The following is a 6027-nucleotide window of genomic DNA, read 5'->3' as shown; positions in this document are numbered from 1 at the left end:
AAAACTGAGAAGCTGGCTTCTCAGGACCTGAGAAACTCTTTTTTCTGAGGAAGTACAGAATCAACATCTCGCCTGTTCTACCAGCATTTTGGTTCTGTTGTCCCTGCAGTGTTGGAACTGCTTTACAGTGGTTGTCACTCCTGCTCACTGTACTGGGAGATTAGCTCCGTGAACAATCTAGCTTCTGGCACAGACCTGAATGAGGAATAAAATTGCAGAGTGTGCTTGTATTACTGCTAATCCACCCCTCGGGGGGGGGGGTGAATACAAGGAGACCATGCAAGACAAATGCTGGGGCATGGCGCCAAATGACGGCATGTGATTATTTTTGAACATGAGGGGTATTGGGAATTATTCCTGCTCATGTCAGGTATCCCTCTCATAAGAGACAGCAGATGCCCTAATCATAGCTGTCAAGTGTCCCTTATTTGAAGGGACAGTCCCTTATTCCAGACCATGTCCTGCTGCTGTCCCTTATTGATAGATGTCCCTTAAATTTCAAAGGAAGCAGCTCCTCTCTCTCCCTCCCTGCCGGCCAGGGAGGAGGGAGGCTCCAACTGTGTTGCTTGGCTGTGTTGCTCACCCAATAAGAAGTCTAAGAACGACTGGGGGGTGGAGCTTGCATGCCTTGTGTGTGGCTAGTTAATGCAAGCTGAGGGAGTTTTTGAATGCTGGACGCCATTTTGTTGCACGTGCTGCTGCAAACTTTGCAGTGCAAAGCCAGGCCGGGGAGCCATCTTAAGTTGAGGCTGCATAGGCCTTGTGGTGCATGTGATTCAGATTCTATTCAGTTGAACCTCTGGTTACAAAGTTGGTTGGACAGTGTTCTCGAAGCTACCAGCATGAGTTTGACCAGACTGCAGGACAGGAAGACTGGAGTGCCTGGAACAGGTGAGGCTGCAGGTCCCTTATTTTCAAGGCTGCTGGTCCCTTATTTTCAAATCTGTAAGTTGACAGCTATGGCCCTAATGGATGTGGATTTGCTACATCCTATAGCAAAGATGGGGAGCCTTAGGCCTGGGTCCAAATTGGTCCTGACCCTCAGGACTCTGCCCAGGCCACATCCCCTGCCTAGCAAAACACTCTTTCATTGGGCCATACCCGCTCACTAACCCTGCCTTGTGTTCCACTTGGGCATGTTTGCCTGCCTGCAATGTTCCTGGATGCAAGGGTGGGGGAGGTGAGTGTGTGTAGAAACTAGCCTGGTGTACAAAGGCAAAGTTTGCATTAGTTGCTCTGCTTGCTTTTGCCTCTGTCCCTTGCTACCACTGTCATGTGCTCCCCAGAGGGGAATGTGGCCCTCGGGCTAATATTCCCCCCATCCCTGATCTACAGTATCTTTTCCCTCCTGTGGAATAAAATCAGAGCCTGTAAAAGCAGCTGAACCCATTTCACAAACTCCAGCTTTGTCAGTTCAGTGGATTTGTCTCTCAGTGGTAAGATTAATCCAACAAAATTCCTGGAAAAGTCTTACTCTGTTTCAGGCCTGCTGTGAAGCTGCTCCTTTTAACATATATGGTGATCATGCTATTTTCCACTTGTCAAAGTGTTTTCTAGCCAGCAAAATGTAGTGCAGAGTAGGCTGCAGTTGGGTGGGGCATTTCTGAAATCCAGAAAGATTTGGGGATACGGCCTTTGCATTCACCCGCAGTTAGGGTCAACACACAAAGCAGTCTACTTCTTATAACTTTCATTTCTGCATCACATTTAAAAAAAAACAAGTTCCAGGCATGTGTATGTTGGTGATTTTGGTTCTTATGCTTCAGGTGCTAAACTATTTTAAGCTGGGTTTCCTCCCAAATAGCATCTGCACTAACTGATTCGCAGTATTGCCTGAAGGTGAGAGGGTGAGTTTACCCACCTGTGTTCATAACTTTGGGGCCATAGCATCAAATGGTTTCCATGTACAAAATGGGTTCTCCATCAAGCACATGGATGCAGCCTTCATGCAATCTCACATCACCTCCAACAAAATTTCAGTGGAGGCTGTTCTTACAAGCTTGCTGCTTTGGTGAATCAGCCCCGGTGTCCTTATTTTTGTGCTATGCCTGTCCCTTATCTCAGAACCTCTGCCTTCCTTTTCCTAATCCACCTTCCTCCACATGCCTCACATCACAGCATCATCTCTGGAGCAAATGGGATTGACTTGCGCTTCTTGACTCACAGACCTGACACACGGGAGGGGGTGTAAAATGATTTCCAGTCAATGTTCTTCCTCGCTAGCTCAAGGTTCCCTTGAGCTCCAATCTGAGGCAAAATTGTGGTTTTATTGAAGCTGGTGGCTAAAAGCTTCCATTATCCTAAAAGATCCCAAGCTTTTGCTACCAACCGCTCAGCAGGAAAATGTGTGTGATTGAAGGTGGGGCAGGAAAGAAGGATTTGGGCAATTTGATCACATGACCTAACAAGAAGCACAGATTCCTCCCACTGCAGTTCAATTCTCTTTGCTGCCTCTTCAGTCAACATAATCTTGAGTGGGAAAGCACATTTTTTGTAAATCAAGTTGTGTAACAGCACCCTGCAACAATGAAAGGTGTACAGGGGTACAGTTATTCATTGTACCTGCCAATGCATCCACTAGAGGGCACCCAAATACTTTTCTACAACGCCTGGGAAAAGTTCAGATTTGGATTTTTACATATTAAATTTACTTTATGCCAGCTGCTTTGTAAAATCAATTCTGCTGTGGGAGACTGCTGGGAGAAATTTGTGTGTGTGTTATAAGCCAGACTGCCACTTTGCCTCTTCAGGCCTTCTCTGGATTGGGTTTAAGAAGGTTTGTATCATTAGGAATCCTTCGCATTTCTGGTCTGAAAAATTATTTACACTCTCTGTCATCATGCACACAACTGTTCGGTCATTACTATTATCAGTCCTGTTTAACAGATAAGGAACTGAGGCTGAGAGTTCATTGGGAGTTCAGAGTCTCTAGGATTTGGTATTAAACTTAGATTTGTATGCATGTCTGTACCCAGTGTTTCCATGACATACTGTATTCATATCTATAGAGACCTATGAAAACTGATTCTCTTAAGTGTGAGATGGGTTTCCCTACTGTTGCGCAAATGATTCCAAAGGGATACATTATTTGCTATGTAATTGATTTATTACAGGCATAGCTATACTCCATCCGTCAAACATTCCCAAGGCAGGTTGCAAAGTTTCAAGATCCAAATTGCCTCTTCATGTCCCTAACTGCTCCTGGCTCTATTTTCCCTTTCTGAATGCCTTGACCTGAATACCTTGATCTTCCACCAGCCACCCATTCCTATTGGTACAATGTGAGCACTTTTTGTTCCATTCACTGCTGGCCAGTGAAACGTTTTCTATTTTAGGTGAGCTTTTGTTTCCTCTGGGCAGGACTCACCTGGAGAACCTCAACTCATGTCTTTATCTATCCTTCTCCTATTGATCTGATTCATGTCATTCATAGAACTAGAGTAGACTCTGCCTGGCAAGCTTGGTTTTGACTTGTTAAAGATTATTTTTATACCATCCTTCCAGCATATTCCCAGGACATTTTACAAAATGGACAACACCACTAGATATGAAAATTAATAAGATAAATCCATAAAATTATTTGAAAAAACAGCATAAAGCAGTCAGTCTAGGGTGAGTGGAAGCAAAGGAGAACATTACTTTTGCACTGTTGCCATCTGGGTAGAAGAAACTTTGGCAGGTGCATTTTCCATGCAGAGGAGAGAGGAAGCCAAGTGTGTCCAAAACACTCTTTTCTACCTAATTGTTAATAGGACAGTGACCCTACCCACATTGCTTCTAGCCAGCTTCATCCAGATGCGAAGTTTCCTTGACCATGGATGGTTTTTTGCAGAAAATAAGCAAAGTGGGCAATCTTGCAAAAAATGGGGATTGTGGTTTGGAGTTGTTTCTGAAACCATTTTTTATGCAGGCACATAGCATGGCTCCTGCTAGGCAGATTGCATTGCTTAGTTTAGTTGTCCCCATGGTGTAGTCTGGTGAGGACAGCAGGCAGGGGACCAGCAGGAGAGGGAGCAACCAGGATGTATAGCTGTGAGCTTTTGATGTACTATGAAGGTAAATCCATTGTCCTTTGGAGTACTAATGGGGATGGCATGTTTAGCCATCATTGGGGAGGTTGAAACAGTTGAGAGAGGAGGGCTTTAACTGGGTATCCCCTGCATTTGATTGTTTTTATCTGTGCACTGTAGCACTTTGCTTCCTACAAAGATCCTAGATTTTTCCTTCTGAAGGGGTGAGCAGAACTAAGCTGGGAAATACAAGCTCTGTGGAGCTGAACAGCTGGCTCCCATGCATATTCATCACTGAAACCGCCGCAAACATAGTGCATAAGTTACCACAGCAGAAGGGTAACTGAGCTAGCAGCTGACCTTTCATGTTGAAAATCAATGAAGCATGTCTATGGCTGTTCCTCAGGTTGATAAGAGCTCCCAGGGAAAGCAGCCCTCACCTGTCTCACTGCCATTCATACCTGCACCACCTCCATCTTTTAATACAATTACCAGCTAAACTTGCTTTGTTATGTATAATTTAACTCCGGCAGGAAGCTTTAAGATAAAGGAGACCTTTGCAGGCATCACTTTTAATTTCAGGAGATTCTTCCTCGCTCAAAGATGTGACTGAATTATTAGCAGGTTGCAGCAAGCTGTACTACTTGCCTTTGGGCCAACAACTCTCTTAAGAATGCACCAAATATAGAAAGTCTTAACATTCCATTTGCACATACAAGTAATTCAGAATGTAATGCTAATGTGGCTATTCCAGACATTAACTAATCCACACAGTTCCCTCCCCCCCATTTGCTGGCCTGAACAAAGGCACAGAGGTTAATCCTTTTAGAGATGGGTGCTTTCAGAGATGACATTCTCTGCTCACCTGCATAGTGAAGTGGGAAATCCCATTCAGCTGGAGGGCAATCAAGAAGCAGCTGGAACATCTTCGACTGAAACTGAATTGCCACAGGCTGGCACACCCATTGTAAGAGTACTGTCAACGGGACGCAAAGAGTAACTTTATTCACTACCAAGCAGAAAGTCAGTGTGTGTGCGCTCAGGTGAGAATTAAATGGAGCCTGGGCCAATTTTCAAAGAGTTCAAGATGGTTTAACATCTGTCAGCCCTGATCTAAGTCAATTTTGTCATGTAACTTCTGCTGTCTGCTACCTAGGTCCATGTGCTTTGTTTACATTTTAATATTCCAGGACGTGATTTTAAGGTTCACAAGTAGACATGGAACCTGTTGATATCCTGGCTCTGTTCTTTGGACAGGACACTGGCCACACCTTCAGAAAGAAGACAAGGGGCCCCTGAATCTTCAGGGGAAACTGGCAAATTTGGTTGGGAACAGCATGATCAATAGAATGATCAAGATTACTTGATTCGTACATTCCAACTTTTTCCTACACAAAACTGGGACGCGAGTCATGTGACCTGTGCCTCGCTCTCACTTTTTCAGCTTTTTTCCTGGGGCAAGAGCACAGGGCAAGAGCTCGTAAGATCACAGCATCCAAAATGGCTGTCGAGATCTTGTGCCAAAAAAGGAATGTCCTGTTTGTTTCAGTGTGCTTAGAAGGTATGTATCTTTAGGACAGCACTAGTACTGTACGTTGAATGTAATTTGAGTGCAAAGCCACAAATCAGCAAATAGGATTTAGAAGGAGTGAAATTCAGGTTGCAGCTATGCAGTCAATACTTTACACATCTTCTCAGAAGTAAATGCTACTGGGATCAATGGGATTTACACTCAGGAAAAAGTGTGTTTAGGATTGTAGCCTGAGTCCTGAATATTGCATCTGCTGGAAATAATCCGAGAGCCAGTCAAAGCTGCTCCATATTTATAACACTGAATTGGAATATTTATCTTAATCTTTCACAAAATTGGGCTCCTGCTGACCTTTGAAAATAGTTAAGCAAAATAGAATGTTTAGAGTTTATGCATTTTTGTGGGTGGTGGGGAGGGAATGGAATGAAAATCCTATTTTAATATCATTCTAAGCAGCACATTTTAAAATTCGAATTGGTTTTTTCC

Source organism: Podarcis pityusensis (genome assembly GCF_964106645.2).
Source record: "Podarcis pityusensis genome assembly, chromosome: 2".
NCBI classification, from domain to species: domain Eukaryota; kingdom Metazoa; phylum Chordata; class Lepidosauria; order Squamata; family Lacertidae; genus Podarcis; species Podarcis pityusensis.
This window is presented reverse-complemented; position numbering follows the sequence as displayed.